General features: G+C 38.8%; 1 protein-coding gene across 5 annotated transcripts in view; it reads right to left on the reverse strand.

Moving 5' to 3' along the window:
- The window catches only part of LOC131694128 (G-protein coupled receptor Mth2-like), a 175,535-nt gene that overhangs the window by 79,919 nt on the left and 77,354 nt on the right, over nucleotides 1-18,262 (reverse strand). The window lies entirely within an intron of this gene.

Raw genomic sequence — 18,262 nt, forward strand, 5'->3', positions numbered from 1 at the left:
CCCTCCGGGCCCGAGGAAGACCACCCAACGTCCCGGTTCGAGATGTGTTGGCAAGCCGCGATGTCCTCTATATGTCCCTTATATACACCTTCATAAAAACCATCAATATCCAACTTTAACTGCCCCTTTTTCCTTATCATTCTCAGAAGCGCTCTCTTCCACCTGTACCATACACCCACGATGGTTTGATGCGACTCCAAGGCGACACAAAACATCCCTGTCGAATGAGCCAACAAACACGGGACCTAAAGCACGAACATCACACGCACAACCTGAAATGTAGCCGATCAACATCTGAGCCGCACTACGAAATCGTCTGGAGAAACCCCTGCCATCTCGAGAACGACCACCCGGCGTCCCAGTACATGATTCTTCCTGATGAAGACCACCCTGATTCTGTAATCCATCCGTTGAACTCCCGAAGTCTGAAACTGAAATAATGTTCTCCCCTTGCCATGTTTGTCCACCCTACTTCCCCTGACTCTTATACACAGAAGTAACACCCCTTCCCCCCCCCCCCCCCCCCCAAATATCTTCATGAAGCATTTAGCTCTTCTTGCCTTTTCTAGTTTTAACTATTATATTATATGATCTCGTTGAAAATGCCCAACTCTACTACCACATAAAATAACTCTAATTAATGTCTCCGAATCTTTACAAAATTTAATCACGCCCTCTAATTATTTCTACTTTTAAGATAGTCGTAAAAATTTTCCCCCTTAGTTAAACATTATTTGCTCCAATAATCTCATTGCTAAAAATGTCAAACCGTATTGCCATAAAAACTAAATGACCCCTCTAATCTTACGAAAATTATACTACCCCCTTGTGTATATGTATAGCTATAAATTAGCCTTAGTTTAATTTCAAAAATCAATATGTAAGCCCCTAGTTTTAAGTAATTTAAAATGTAAAACAAAACAAAATTGGCACCTTTAAGCTAACGCAAACCTGCCTTATCAAATAAACGAATTGAAAAAAAAAAAAAAACCCTTTAGGAAAATTCAGTTTTCCCACCACAATGCATTGATTGAGGAATTTAGATATTTTATTAACAGAGCATTAGCAATAATTCGTTTGTATGTCTATTTTATGGGCCATTTTTTCGCTTTCCCATTGATTTGGTTTGAGATTTCTAGCACTGATGTTGTCCTATTTTGATTTGAGCGATTCTCTGAGTCTTGCCACTATCCCATGTAGTATGTGTTATCAAAAACATCGCGAAGCATCAAGTTCTAAATGTTCTCAAACTATATAATATCCGAAGAGAGTGATAAGAGTTATAAGAAATGTCTCATCACACTGTTAGGTGGATTAAAAGCGTTTTTTACTACGTAACAGGCCGACGTGGGTACCCGGGTACCCACAAAACTGAAATGTCAATAACTAAGGCAATTTCTAACCGATTTCGACACTTTTGGGTGTATTGGATTCAGGAACTCATCCACTTTAAGACTTGATGAAAATGAATCGGGTTACTTCATACGGTTCCCGGGAATCCGGATTTCCGGAAGCAGGTTCCACTGATGGGATACTATTTGTGAACTTCAATGGAATACTAGCAATATGGGTATCAAAATTCTTGGAATCTCATCAGTAGGCTGTATCTCGTAGTTTTGGAATCATTTGGTGATTTGACCCCGGAACGGACATTCCGGAGCAGGTTCCCGTGGGGCCGTGAGTGGCCATTCCATTCCAATTCCATTTTTCAAATTGCCATAGGGTCCCGTAACAATAAATAACATACTTCCGAGACAATTTGAAGAGTTTTGATACTCATATTGCTAGGACATTATTAAAATTTACAAATCATTCCCTAGTACTGGAATATTGCTCCGGAAAATCCGGATTACCAAGAACCAGATGCAGTAATCCAGCTCAATTTTGCAAAATCGAAAAGTGGACGAGTTCCTGAATTCAAAACATCTAAAAGTGTCCAAATCGGTTAAAGGAAGCCATAGTTATTAGCATTTCAATTTGTGGGTACCCGGGTACCCATGTTGGCCTGTTAAAGGTGTTTTTTTTTGTTGGACACATAACTGTTAAGTGCGTAATCGAAGAAAAAGTAATATTTTTTATATAAAAGTTATCATAACTTTGAGCTTGAGCTTGAGCTTGTGCGACCACCCCTGACTGCTATTGATCGGGATTAGCTGAAGTTGCACAGGGAATCAGTAGATAATTATGATTGGGATTAGCGAAATATCTTTCAATGTGCAACTCCTGGTAATCCTAAAGTGTTTCTGATCAATACCGACGCCGGCCAGGCCCGAACGTAGATCGCGGAAGGAAAGGGAAGGAATGGTTAGTCCGATACTTGCTTTTGCTAGAGGCCGTATATACTACTGCGCACTCCACAAGTATCACGGGAGGAGGATATTTTTGTTAGTAGAGTATAGAAGTTGGATATACTTCTTCTTTACCGACGCCAGAGAGGTGATTCCAGTACCTGGACTAGATATCGATCCACCAATTTCATGGACCGGGGACCAACGGCTTTACTCCCCTTCCGAAGGAAGACGTGACCACAGATTTTTTCACCTCAGAAAAATCTCAACGACCTCGGCTGGAATTGAACCCAGGTCAACTGGAATGAGTGGCGGTCACGCTTACCACTCAACCACCGGCGCCGTCTATAAAAGTTATCATAACTTTGAAACGAAAAAAGTTTAGTATTTGGTGTTTCAAAGCAAATTATGCGCCCTAAAATAATATTCAATTTGTCTAAAGGGTTCTTTAGTGTAAAATAAAACTACAAAAGTTATGGAAATTAAACCGGTTTTTAAGGAACACCCTGAAGCTTACATTTGGATTTCTCGTGCAATGTAAAGTATAAAAGCTAGAGCTTGCATGTCTTCAGCAAATTTATCTAAAATGTGCTGCTCTACAACTTTATCGACGACAGTTAAGCTCTGTCGCGAGCCGTTAAAAAGTTAAATTTTAAATATTGCTAAAATAATAACCACACTAGCATCTTTTTAAACAAAAAGAAGGGCCTTGCAAAGTACAACAACTTTGCGAAACATATTGTAAGGTTAAGTCATTCAATTTGAGCAAAACGTTAAAATTCCTACTAAATTCACATTCTGGAGCACTGTGCATTGGCCAACAACACATTATAGGCTTGTAGTATAGAATTAAAAAATGTGGTAATGCAAATATTGGTGATCATTTTATGATATTAATCGTCGAAACCATTAGTCGATTATTTAAGCTCATTAATTTTCATGAAAGTGGTGACAGCACACCACCTTGAGACATTCGCAGACACTCAGTTTCTAATCTCTATTTATCATATCGATTAGCACAGATGTCGGTTACCAAGCATTGCGTGTATCCAGTTCGTGGATTCGAAAAACACGTTGTCAAAAGCACCAAACGCTTAATAGACACCATTGTGTAACAGTGTGGTAGTAGATTTTCTCTGCTGATATAGGGTAATGTGCCTATTATAGCGGTAGATCCTATCGTGACCCTTTTTCGTACCTCTCGGTTTCGAACTAAGCATATGGGATAATGGCAATATCTCTTTGACTAAAACAGGCCAGCTACATTCTTTATTTATTTTGCACATATTTATTAGGAACTATCCGATGAATCCAACTTTTAAATAAATTAAAATACCCTTCCCAAATTATCTTCTAATTTGATTCATTCACATAGTAAACCGAAACAAGACGCAACAGTGTACAGTGGTACAGGATGTGAATTTAGCAGGAACTTGCTAAAATTAAATGACTTAGCCTTAAAATATGTTTGGCAAAGTTGTTGTGCTTTGCAAGGCTCTTCTTTTTGTTTAAACAGAAGCTTGGGAGGTTCTAATTTTAACAATATTCAATATTGAACTTTTTAACGGTTCGAGATAGAGCTTGACTGTCTTCGATGAACGTGTAGAGCAACACATTTTAGACAAATTTGCTGAACACACGCTCTAGCTTTTATACTTTCCATTGCACGAGAAATCCAAATGCACGCTGTAGGGTGTTCCTTGAAAAACGGTTTTATTTCTATAACTTTTGTGGTTTTTATTTTAAACTAAAGTACCTTTTGGACAACTTTAAAATTACTTTAGGGCGCATAATTTGCTTGAAAACACCAACTACTAAACTTTTTTCGTTTCAAAATTCTGAGAACTTTTATATAAAAAATATATGTTTTTCAAGTAGCACTATCTTCGATTAGGGCACTTAACATTAAGTACCATTGCTGTCATATGAAATAGCATGCCTTGTAGTACAGATCACCGAAAAAAGGCAAATACGATATTTTGTTGTATCTTGCAATATTTACTCGAAAAAATAGTTTATTTTTAGTAAAAAGTTCCAACGTAAGAAGCTAGAGGATAGGTATATAGAGACAAATGGTTCTTCTTAAAAATATCTGAATGTATTTCTAAAGTGATCCTAATGAAAAATCTAAACTGCAAAAGTTATACAAATAAAAATAAAACCAGAAACACCCCAATTTTTTTAGAAAATTTCTTGTAAAACAAAAAATACATGACATAGAATTTCAGTGTCTTTGATAAAGTTTTTTAAAATTTCATTTCCTCCAATTTTCTGGAAAACAGCGAAACTATCTCGAAACATTTAAAAAGTTAAGTTTTCGATTCCAAAAGATTTAGAACCCACTATTTAAAATAATAGAAAAGTTTTATGAAGTGCAACATTTTATCATGAAAATGAAACTATATTTTTTATATTGTCCGCCGTGAAAGTATATTAAATCTATTACAAAGGGTCCGCTCATGAAAAACCAAATTTTAATATAACTTTTTCAGCTTTCATTTTTTTTCCAACCTACCCTTCAGTTGTTTTTCAGAGTTTTTTAAGACGGACATTTTCTTCTAACACATCTAAACTCTAGCTTGTATTATTTAACAGAAATAGATTTTCTTAAATCAATTTTATGAAATTTTAAAAAATATCGTCTTCGCTATTTGTTGTTCAAATATATCTCTAATTGTGACCTTATTTGTAGTTGAAAAACGCTTTTAATCCACCTAACAGTGTGATGAGACATTTCTTATAACTCTTATCACTCTCTTTGGATATTATATAGTTTGAGAACATTTAGAACTTGATGCTTCGCGATGTTTTTGATAACACATACTACATGGGATAGTGGCAAGACTCAGAGAATCGCTCAAATCAAAATAGGACAACATCAGTGCTAGAAATCTCAAACCAAATCAATGGGAAAGCGAAAAAATGGCCCATAAAATAGACATACAAACGAATTATTGCTAATGCTCTGTTAATAAAATATCTAAATTCCTCAATCAATGCATTGTGGTGGGAAAACTGAATTTTCCTAAAGGGTTTTTTTTTTTTCAATTCGTTTATTTGATAAGGCAGGTTTGCGTTAGCTTAAAGGTGCCAATTTTGTTTTGTTTTACATTTTAAATTACTTAAAACTAGGGGCTTACATATTGATTTTTGAAATTAAACTAAGGCTAATTTATAGCTATACATATACACAAGGGGGTAGTATAATTTTCGTAAGATTAGAGGGGTCATTTAGTTTTTATGGCAATACGGTTTGACATTTTTAGCAATGAGATTATTGGAGCAAATAATGTTTAACTAAGGGGGAAAATTTTTACGACTATCTTAAAAGTAGAAATAATTAGAGGGCGTGATTAAATTTTGTAAAGATTCGGAGACATTAATTAGAGTTATTTTATGTGGTAGTAGAGTTGGGCATTTTCAACGAGATCATATAATATAATAGTTAAAACTAGAAAAGGCAAGAAGAGCTAAATGCTTCATGAAGATATTTGGGGGGGGGGGGAAGGGGTGTTACTTCTGTGTATAAGAGTCAGGGGAAGTAGGGTGGACAAACATGGCAAGGGGAGAACATTATTTCAGTTTCAGACTTCGGGAGTTCAACGGATGGATTACAGAATCAGGGTGGTCTTCATCAGGAAGAATCATGTACTGGGACGCCGGGTGGTCGTTCTCGAGATGGCAGGGGTTTCTCCAGACGATTTCGTAGTGCGGCTCAGATGTTGATCGGCTACATTTCAGGTTGTGCGTGTGATGTTCGTGCTTTAGGTCCCGTGTTTGTTGGCTCATTCGACAGGGATGTTTTGTGTCGCCTTGGAGTCGCATCAAACCATCGTGGGTGTATGGTACAGGTGGAAGAGAGCGCTTCTGAGAATGATAAGGAAAAAGGGGCAGTTAAAGTTGGATATTGATGGTTTTTATGAAGGTGTATATAAGGGACATATAGAGGACATCGCGGCTTGCCAACACATCTCGAACCGGGACGTTGGGTGGTCTTCCTCGGGCCCGGAGGGTGTCCATAAGCCGAGACCTGGCGGAACTGTACTCGGTGCACGCCCAGACTATGTGCTCTATATCGTGATAACCGTCGCCACAAGCGCAGATACCACTCTCCACGAGCCCAATACGTCGGAGATGTGCATCCAGCGTGTAATGGTTCGCCATGAGTCGGGACATCACACGAATGAAGTCACGACCCACATCCATCCCCTTGAACCAAGGTTTCGTCGATACCTTAGGGACTATCGAATGTAGCCACGTTCCTAGCTCCCCATTGCTCCACGAGGTTTGCCAACTTTCGAGGGTTCTCTGATGAGTAATACTGAAAAATTCGTGGAAGCAAATTGGTCTTTCAAAAACGTCACCTTCAATGGCACCCACCTTAGCTAAGGAGTCCGCCTTCTCATTGCCCGGAATGGAGCAATGAGAAGGGACCCACACCAAGGTAATCTGGAAAGATTTGTCAGATAAAGCACTCAGTAGCTCCCGTATTTTCCCCAAAAAATACGAGGAATGCTTTCCATGTTTCATCGAGCGAATAGCGTCAATAGAACTCAGACTATCCGAGACGATGAAGTAATGGTCTGCGGGTAATGTGTCAATGACTCCAAGGGTATACTGAATAGCAGCTAGTTCTGCGGCGTAAACTGAAGCAGGGTCACTGAGTTTGTAGGAGGCGGTGAACTTTTGATTGAAAATACCGAAGCCAGTGGACCCTTCGAGGTTTGATCCGTCAGTATAAAACATCTTAGAACAGTCGACTTCTCGGAATTTATTATAAAAAATATTTGGAACCACTTGTGGGCGTATGTGGTCCGGAATTCCAATAATCTCATCTTTCATGGATGTGTCGAAGAAAACAGTAGATTCAGAAGTATTTATGAAATGCACACGGTTGGGATTGTAAGAAGAAGGATTAATATTTTGCGCCATGTAGTCAAAGTACAGGGACATAAAACGGGTCTGAGAATTGAGCTCAACAAGCCTTTCGAAATTTTCAATCACGACCGGGTTCAAGATATCGCATCGAATGAGCAATCGATATGAGAGTTCCCAAAATCGATTTTTCAGCGGGAGAACGCCCGACAGGACTTCGAGACTCATCGTATGGGTCGACTGCATGCACCCTAAGGCGATACGCAAACAACGATACTGAATTCTTTCGAGTTTGATGAAATGTATGTTCGCGGCGGATCGAAAGCAGAAGCATCCGTATTCCAGTACCGACAGTATCGTTGTTTGATACAACCTAATTAGGTCTCCTGGGTGGGCACCCCACCACGTTCCGGTTATTGTACGAAGAAAGTTGATCCTTTGCTGGCATTTCTGTTTCAGATACCGAATATGGCATCCCCAAGTACCTTTCGAGTCGAACCAGACCCCTAGATATTTTACTGTGAAGACCTGAGCTATAGTTTGACCCATTAATAGAAGCTGTAGTTGTGCTGGTTCACGCTTCCTAGAAAATACAACTAGCTCAGTTTTCTCCGTGGAGAATTCGATACCCAGCTTAATAGCCCATGCAGACAAATTGTCCAAGGTATTCTGTAATGGTCCTTGTAGATCGACAGCTTTGGGTCCCGTAACAGACACCACGCCATCGTCTGCAAGTTGTATTAACGTGCAGGAATTGTCAAGACATTCATCAATGTCGTTGACGTAGAAATTGTATAACAGGGGGCTTAGACATGAGCCCTGGGGAAGGCCCATGTAGCTAAATCGTGATGTCGATAAGTCACCATGCGAAAAATGCATGTGCTTTTCCGACAACAAGTTTAGTAAAAAGTTGTTTAAAGTCGCTGAAAGACCATGCTGGTGCAGCTTCTCTGAAAGAATGTTGATAGAAACTGAATCAAAAGCCCCCTTTATATCTAGGAACACTGATGCCATCTGCTCTTTACTAGCATAGGCCATTTGAATTTCGGTTGAGAGCAACGCAAGACAATCATTCGTCCCTTTGCCTTTGCGAAAGCCAAATTGTGTATCTGACAGTAAGCCATTTGCTTCGACCCAATTGTCGAGGCGGGATAGGATCATTTTCTCGAACAACTTCCGGATACAAGATAGCATTGCGATCGGTCGATACGAATTGTGGTCGGAGGCTGGTTTTCCTGGTTTTTGGATGGCGATGACCTTCACTTGCCTCCAATCGTGTGGGACAATGTTAGCCTCAAGAAACTTATTAAATAAGTTCAACAAGCGTCTCTTGGCAGAGTCTGGCAGATTCTTCAACAAGTTGAATTTGATTCTGTCTGGCCCTGGAGCTTTATTGTTACACGACAAGAGAGCAAGTGAGAACTCCACCATCGAAAAAGGTGTTTCGTTCGCGTTATCGTGACGGGACGCGGCGCGGTAGATCTTCTGTGCCGGGGCGGAATCCGGACAAACCTTCTTGGCAAAATCGAATATCCAACGGTTTGAATATTCCACGCTCTCATTAGTACTGTTTCGATTTCGCATACGTCGGGCTGTTCCCCAAAGAGTGCTCATCGATGTTTCTCTCGTTAATCCGTCGACGAACCGGCGCCAATAACCGCGTTTTTTGGCTTTCATCAAACTCTTCATTCGCTTGTCTAACGTCGCGTACTGTCGAAAACTAGCGGGTAACCCGTCGTTCCGGAAGGTCTTAAACGCGGCGGCCTTCTCTGCGTACACGTCTGAGCACTCTTTATCCCACCAGGGATTGGGAGAACGTTTTTGTATGTTCGCGCCGGGTACTGGCTTAGTCTGAGCTTGATTCGCGCTGTCGAGAATCAAGCCAGCCAAAAAGCTGTACTCTTCCTCCGGAGGAAGTTCTTGAGTAGATTCGATGTTGTCGGATATCGCGGCAGCATAGCTCTTCCAATCGATATTTCGTGTGAGGTCATACGAAATATTGATTGTTTCCAATGGCCTTGAGCCGTTATTGATTGAGACTATGATCGGCAGATGGTCGCTACCGTGGGGATCAGGGATTACCTTCCACGCGCATTCTAACTTTAGCGAGGTCGAGCAAAGGGATAAATCTAATGCGCTTGGGCGCGCTGGTGGGGGAGGAATCCGTGTCATTTCACCCGTGTTTAGAATTGTCATGTTGAAGTTGTCGCAAATATTGTGAATTAAAGAGGAACGGTTATCATCATAAAGGCAACCCCATTCCGTACCGTGAGAGTTAAAGTCGCCTAAAACTAGTCGCGGTGCAGGCAGGGATTCTATGATGTCATGTAGCCGGCGATGCCCAATCGCGGTGTTGGGGGGAATATATATGGAAGCTATGCAAAGATCTTTGCCTTTGGTTGTTACTTGACAAGCGACAACTTCAATACCTGTTATCGAGGGAAGGTTAATTCTGTAGAAGGAATAGCGCTTTTTGATCCCCAAAAGCACTCCTCCATAGGGGGTGTCTCGATCCAGGCGAATAATATTAAAGTCGTGGAAGTTGAGATCTATGTCGGACGTTAACCAAGTTTCACATAATGCAAATGCATCGCAACTCAAATTATTTATTAAAATTTTGAAGGAATCGATTTTCGGGATGATACTTCTGCAATTCCACTGTAGAACAGTGATCAAATCCGTGACCTCGTTCGATGAGTTAGCCATCGAGGGATACAATCGCTGAAAGGAGGGGCCATTTAGCAGTCAACTGCTTCAAAAATGTTCTTACTGTAGGGAGAAAAGCTAACATAAGACTTTTAATAGGATCAGTTATATTGAAAGTTTTTATTATCCAGTCCACAATGTCCGAGAGTTTGATAATTCCAGTGCCGCGATTATTCTCGAACTGAAACAGAGGAACACTTGGGATTTTTGATGTTCCGGGAAGTGCTGGGAACTCCTTCTCTGAGTTTAATCCTCCGAGACCAGGAGCTAATTGCTTCGGTTTGGTTGCAACACTTCCAATAGATGTGACTTTCTGAGTCCCGTCAAGGGATACCTTCTGGCCTTTACAACGAACTTTAGGAGAGGAAATGTTCCTCCTCTTCCTATAACTTCTAGGCGCCCTAGTAGATGTTCCCTCTTGTGGGTCATCAGCCTCGCCCTCGTTAGGAGGCAAGTGAGCATAGATGTTTGTTGAGGTTGGTGGTGTAGCTTTCTTTAGCATTTCTGCAAAAGAACGTTCGGATCGTCCAGCAAGGGAACGTTTTAGTTTATCCCCGCGTAGTTTGTACGCGGGACATGCCGAGATATCATGCAGATTCTCTGCACAGTAAGGACACTTCTCAGCATTCTTACTGCACGAATCATCTAGATGATTCTCCCCGCATTTTCCACAGCGGGCCTTATTGCTCCAATGGGTGGCTGTGTGACCCAATTGTTTACACTTTGTGCAATTCATGACCCGCGGCACAAACAGACGCACAGGCAGACGAACCTTGTGCAAGAGGACGTAATTTGGCAAAGCGGTACCAGCGAAGGTCAACCGATAAGAGTTTGATTGGGGGTACGTTTTTGAACCATCCCCCGCAACTACTACTGAGTGCAAACGCTTGCACTCGAGTATTTTCACTGGCTGAAGTAAGCGGTCTCTGAAACGGCCAACCCCGTACTGCAGCAGATCCTCGCATGTCAAACTGTCATCGGTGACAACGCCTTCAGACTGTACTTTCACAGCTGGAATATACACGTGATAGTCCTTCGTAAAGTGCTCGCAGCAAGCAATATCGTTTGCCTGCTTTGAGTTAGTCAGCACGACCCTCAGCCTGTCTGAGCGGACCTTTTTATTTCGATCACAGCCGAGAACCGTTCCGTCAGGTCTTTTGAAATCTGTAATAGATTCAGCGATTTTGTTTTGGGCCGAAAGAAGACCACAAAGGGACCGGTCGAGAGCTCTGGATATTGTTTGGGTCGGGGGAGAGCCTTAGGAGTCGACTCGATCTCCATTTGGCCATCCGGGGAGGAAGCCATCGACACCGTCAATGCACGGGGTCAGCACCCGCGCAGACGGGAAAAAGCCGTAAATGTATCAAAAAGGTAGATTTCACTTATCTGTATACTCGTTTCCCACGACGCACCAGTCCAGCTTAAATAGCTGGTTATTGTTCAATCCTCGCTTTACGAACAAGAGGTTGAGGAATGTGGCCTAACGGTTAACACACGCACAAAAGAATAAAAGTCCAAACCTCGAAGAGGCAGAGAATGGCAAAATAACCTTGAACGCGGATTACTGCACTGTTCTTTTTCCAACAGACCGAAAACAAAACACTTCTATCTCGATCGAGCGATGCGTAGAGACTGCCTGTCCTAAAGGGGTTATGTATATTGTACTGAGCCAAAAAATCGATTTTTTTTTTTGAATCGAAATGAAGTTTATACTTTACTCAAATTTCCAACGCGACTGAGACCTAAAAATCAACGCTTTTTCTGGAAAAAACGCGATACTAGCAGTGACACCATTCAAAGAAAATCAACAGTGAATATTTCCAGACTTGGTTTTATTTCCTATTTAAGAACTATTGTGTTTTTTACATCCTAGATTGCATGATTCAGTGATCGAAACCCAAAACTTCATGAAGTATTTGAAATTATTAAATTAAAATTTGTGTTTGCTATTGAAATTGACAAAATGATAGTATCACCCCTTTGACGATTGTTTACTTTTTCGGTCCCACCTATCAGCATTGAAGTATCGCCCTTACGTTTTTTTACAATACCAATTTTACAATTGGTGGGGGTTTGGTGAAAATCGATCTCACTGTCCAAACGGCATAATTCAGAAACCGTAATTTTTGAAGTTTTTAAATTATGCAGAATTAATATTTCAGAAAATAGTAACAGAGTTCGTGTTTTTAGCGAATTTGTTGAGACTTTATTGTAGTCATGAATATTAACCTGAGAAAATTCACCATAAATACTTCTTGGACGATATACCGCCAAAATTATTTTATCAAATGATGCGCTGTTTAACGTTTGTAAAACTCATCGAAGATACTAAACCTCCGAAATTGGCGGTTTCAAAATGATGTTATCTTGACCTTAAATTATTGTTTTTGAACATTTGACCTATACATATAATTGGTCATACAACAAAAATCAAATTCTCATCAAAATCGATCAGGACTTGCTAGAGTCGAATGGAAATCGTCATTTCTCATAAATTTCTCTCTACATTCGGAAAGTATTATCCTCGATATTAATCATATTACGTTTTCGTCTCAACTCGACGCATTCCCAAAATGAAAACCTGTTCTAATCCACCTAGTGGTGCAATTGTGCTTTTCTCATTTGTCCAGACTACGATTCCATGGCGGGTTAGGTTCAATACAATGGTGGAAATGAATATTACATGTTCAGTACGATTTGCACATACGTACAATGGATCGACAGCCACGACCTTGAGATACTATGTGATACTGAAACATCGCTTGACCGCCGCTGGTTTCAAGCGATGTTTCAGTATCACATAGTAAGATCCGGGAGGTCCGGGTCCTGCCGAAAATTTTCAACTTGTTAAGAAATTTTAAACTAGTTTTAATTTTAAAGTAGCAACCACTCACTGCATACTCCCTCCGGGCCGGCAGGATTGACGATTTTTAGAGTGATTGCATAACCTTTCTATATGAGAAAGGCAAAAATGTACCAAAGTCCAAAAAAATCAATTTTTGTCAAGCATTATTTTTTTCGAGTTTACATCAAATCTCGATGTTTCATGCATTATAAAGTCATTTGGCATCAAAAATACAAATTTGATTTTGAAAATTTTTCATTTCAGTTTATATGGGAATTGGCTGTGTGATTGCACTCTTCAACTCGTAACTCCGGAACCAGAAGTCCAATCAATAAAAAAATCAATTGCAGCCGATGGGAAGGATGTACCTTTCCTTTGAGACTAACTTTGTGCAAATCGATCCAGCCATCTCTGATTAACAGAGGTCACATTTTTTTCCACATACACACATACATACACACAGACCTTTTCCGATCTCGACGAACTGAGTCGATTGGCATATGACACTCGGCCCTCCCGGTCGGGATTAGATTGACGAATTTTAGAGTGAATGAGAAAGGCAAAAACATTTTTAGCAAATGTTGAAAGTTATGCATTTTTTTGGTGCGCAGTTCTATGTTTCATAGACATAAATCAATTTTAACTTCGCTTCCTATTAAATAAAGACCCTTATCACAGTACATATCTACAAAAACGAGCTCAATTTGAAAAGAAATCTGAGGATTATGATTGATTACAGAACTCTGGAATTTTCTATTGGAATGTTTTCAGGTAGGATTTTGATATTGATGCAATTAGACAACTGTGAAATCAAGACCAATAGATCAGTTACATATCAGGACCCATTCCGACAATTTATCAAAAGTCCTCATGATGTTTAGAACAACAGGATATCAATGTACGGATCAGATAATTGTTATTGTAATGTTGAATTAAATCAGTCAGCATCAATAAATTTTCAACTTCAATCCATTTTTTGTGGGGGGGGGGAGTTGCATGGTGTTAAACCCCAAAACCTTCTCTTGGCTACGCCGTTGCTTGGAGTTATTTATTTCGCTTTCATTTTCCTATATATTTCAAATCGATCCGATGGTTATAAGTTAGAAAAATTGCAGTCAGAAGGTTCGTACAAATGAACATTTTTGCACTGATAAGTTATCAAGTTCCTTCCAGACAACTTGGAAGTGTTCGGTGATTATTTCTAGCGGTTGTAGATAGTAAAATGAAATACAAAATTCGTTTTATCGAAATAATGTTTGGCTTATTTGAATGGATTATTACTATATTGAACCATAAATAGGCGACAAAGAATAATCCACAAACAACAAGCCATAACTTTTAAAGTATTCAAAATAGATATTTGAAGTCTTCAGTAAAGTTATTCGCAAAAGTAAGAGCTACAAATTTGCTGAAGGCATCATTTCGATATAGTCACTTCCAAGAAAATTTGTGAAAATATCTCACTCATAGGGGGATTAATTAGCAAAAGCACAATGCCAAAAGAAAGGGCATATTGTCTCCATTAAATTCACCGAAGATACTATTGACCTAAATTAAGTCGTTTTGGCGTTAAAAATAGATTACATGTTTTTGGTCATATTTCTGGCAATGGGAAATGATTAAAATCTTTCGTCCGCATTTAATGTTAAATATCTCTTTTGATAATAGTCCAATTTCAACAATCTATAGCTTGTTCGAAAGGTATTCGTTAAAGCTGTCTAAAAACAGATAAATTGTCAATCTATATTGTCAATTTCGGCAGATAATTCAAAAAAACTGCAAAAAACGCCATTTTTACGCATTCAAACATTCATATCTTGGAAACTAAACATCAGAATCAAAAACAAATTAATAGCGTTCATACTGTTTTTTAGTTCTTTCATTTAAAATTGGTTTGGATAAGATCGGTTCAGCCATTGCTGAGAAACACGAATGAGAATTTGTCCGTTACATACACACACACACAGACACACACACACACACACACACACACACACACACACACACACACACAGACATTGTCCCAAATCGTCGAGCTGAGTCGATTGGTATATAAGACTCGGCCCTCCGGGCCTCGGAAAAAATCTTGAAAGTTTGAGCGAATTCTATACATTTCTTTTATAAGAAATGTAAAAATTCAGGAGCCCCTCCTCACTCCCCCCCTTACTATATCAATAATATTAATAACACAAAAGCTTGACTTAGTGAAGTTCTAAGATGTCACAAAGTTTCAATTTCCAGCTATAGGCAAAACATGGGAATTTCATTAATTGAAACTTAAAAAGGTACCCGTTGGACACACAACGGTTAACATTATTAGGCTTCAAGTACGGTTTTTGTTTTAGTGTTTCGGATTCTCCTCGTCAGTAACTAGCACCAACTGGTTGTCTAGTTAGACGATGTATCTAAGCTAGTACCCAAATTAGCACTAGTTAGACACTAAAATCCAAAAAGTCACACGTCTTGCGTGAACACTAAACAACTGCCTTATACCGAGTGATGTCTCGATAGTAAGCACAGAAGTTCTGTTTGCCAACGAAGAATATGAACCGAAACTGTCTTATGGTTTGAAGACCCAAATGCCTGAAATTATGCAAATTCCCAAATGGGAAATTATTAGCCAGGGCAAGATGTGAATACCTCTGTCCCATCCCAAAGGACCAACGGAGTGACATTAACCTTCTTAGCCAAGTCACACCCAACGATTTATTATATTCCCTTTAAACTGAAACGGTCGGTACGGTTGTCCTCGTTTCTTCCTCCTTTAAGATTCAAAACAATTCGACAATTAAATTATTCATTAAATGGATAATTTAATAGCAGTTTAATTTTGAAACATCTTCAAACCCAACTCTGCACAGTAGGCCTGGCTGTTTTAATATTTGCAACATATGAAAATATGCTTCAAATATTAATATTGACAAGAAAAACACTACAGACTAAATGCAGTGTTTTCCAGGGTGCTTTTCAATACTGCCTGTGTAAGGGTTAGAATAGAATAGAACAGATTTCGGCACTTAACATTAAATACCATTGTTGTCATATAAAATCTCGACATGCATGCTTGCCAGTATGGATCACCAAAAAATGGAAAATGCGATATTTTTTTATATCTTGCAATATTTACTCGAAAAAATAGTTTATTTTTAGTAAAAAATATATATAACTTTCTAACGAGAGAAGATAGAGGTTCGGTATATTAAGAAAAATTGTTTTCCTTTAAAATATCAAACTATTTCTAAAGTGATCTTAATGAAAAATCTAAACTGCAAAGATTATACAAAGAAACCCATTTTTTAAGAAAATTTATTTTTCTGGTAAATTTCTTGTAAAATGAAAGGTACACGACATAGAGTTTCAGCGTCTTCGATAAAGTATTTATAATTTTATTTTCTTCAATTTTTTGGAAGATAGTGAAACTCTATCTCGAACCATTAAAAGTTAATTTTCAGATTTCAAAAATTTAGAACTGCCCTACCAACCATTTAAAATAATAAAAAAAGTCTTGTAAAGTGCAATATTTTATTATGAAAATGAAACTATATTTTTTATTGTCATTCAAAGTAATTTAAACATATTACAAAGGATCAATTCATGGAAAATCAAATTTTTAATAAAACTTCATTTTTTTCCAACCAATCCATCAGATGTTTTTTAGAGTTTTTTAAAAAAAGACATTTTCTTCTAACCTACCAAACCTCTAGTTTCTATTATTCAAAAGATATAAGCACTTAATATATCAAAAATACTTTTTTAAATCAATTTTATAAAATTTTAAAAAATATCGCTTTCACCATTTTTTGCTCAATTGTAAATCGAATCATGACCTTTTTATGGTTGAAACCGATTTTTTTTGTTTGCCCTAATGAGTGATATTGTTATACCAAAAAACCCATTTTTGGCGACAAAGTGCCCATAACGTTTCAACGAAAATAGTTAGATGTGTGGTGGCAAGAAACAAATTATTTGCCTTAAAACAATACCGTTAAATCAATATCGTAAAAGTTATTTGAATAAAATAGTTTTTCCAAGAAACATTAAGAAACACTCTAACTTTCGATTTTGAATTTTCTGTAAAATAAAAAGTATGACAGATAGAGCTTACATGTCTTCAGCAAACTTTTCCAAAATTTCGCTGAAGGTCATTTGGCTCTAGCTAGAATGATTAAGAAGTTAATTTTTTGAACTTGGTAAAATTAGAACCACCCTAACTGTTGTTTTAACAAAAAGAAGGGGCTCACAAACTACGAAAACTTCTCTAAAGACTTTATAAAGCTAAGTTGTTTAGTTTTAGTAAAATCTCAAAATTCCTACTAAATTTACATTCTGGACCACTGTGCAATGTTGCCGTCATGTTTGACTATCTGAGCTAATCCAAATAAAACATCTTTGGTGCTTTTCACGCGACAAAGGACTGTCGGTTATTCCTTCAATTGTCCCTGGTTTTTACTTGGGTTATAGGGTGACTTATTGAATATCGCACAAAAATATTCATGCGACTAAACATCTGGGTAAAAGTTTCCAAAAGTTGGAAAAGCGTAAAAATACAATAATTATCATCGCTCAAATTGTGCCAGGGCCTACTTAGATGTGTTTAATTTGTTCTTGCACGTTAGCTTCATGCAATGCTCGGAGACGAATTAATACCTATATTGAAAGAATGTTCGTTCAAAGAATTTGAATATTCGTAACTCTACTTTGCAGAAACCTTGCGGGGGTGGCTGAAAAAGCAGTGGGCTGACGCCGCTGGATCGGTTCCCGTCTCGATAAGTTACTATATTATCAAAAATTATAAGTAGAACAGTTACACAGCAAAGAAACGAACGAACAATACGGACTCGGGGAAAATCGGGATATCATTGTGTAGAGAAAATTGTGGGATCTTACGAATGTCCTACAACTTTTTTTTCTGGTCACAGAAACAGAGCAAGCGACTCAAATAAATCATGGTGCTAACGCCGGTGCGATGGGTCTTCCCACGGACACGGCTGCCGTCAAACAACGCGAGATCGAAAATTCCACCGTAGTTTGAGAACATTTAGGCTCACGAAAACGGGCATTGGCATCGGGAGAAATTCCGCCGCCGGCAAACTCTCAGTTCCAGCTAGTAGATAAATAGGAACGTGTATCGTCAAGGACGATAAGAAATGCTGCGAAGATGGTTATAAAGAGATGTAAGCTGGCTGAGCTAAGCATTTCAGTTATACCACGAAGGTAGGACATTTAGCAAAAAACCACATCAGTGGAAAAAAAGGAACAATTAACACAAATTGAAAAGAGCAAGAGCACAATCCCTCCTAAAGTAACACCTAACGGTGGTCTCGGAAGGATAATGATTGGGAGGAACAAGTGGTTTAGGTTTAGTCGGTAGGCTTACTACAAACCGGCACAATAAGAATCTGACACTACCATAAGCCAGCAGGAGGTGGTGTCTGATCATGATTCTTCCTGATAACATCGTCCCCCTTTGTTGAGCCGAATCGACAGAAGACTCAGCCTACTGGGGTCTGGGAACAAAATCTTCAACGTTTGGGAGTTTCTATATCCT

Source organism: Topomyia yanbarensis, chromosome 3 (genome assembly GCF_030247195.1).
Source record: "Topomyia yanbarensis strain Yona2022 chromosome 3, ASM3024719v1, whole genome shotgun sequence".
Classification (NCBI taxonomy): Eukaryota; Metazoa; Arthropoda; class Insecta; order Diptera; family Culicidae; genus Topomyia; species Topomyia yanbarensis.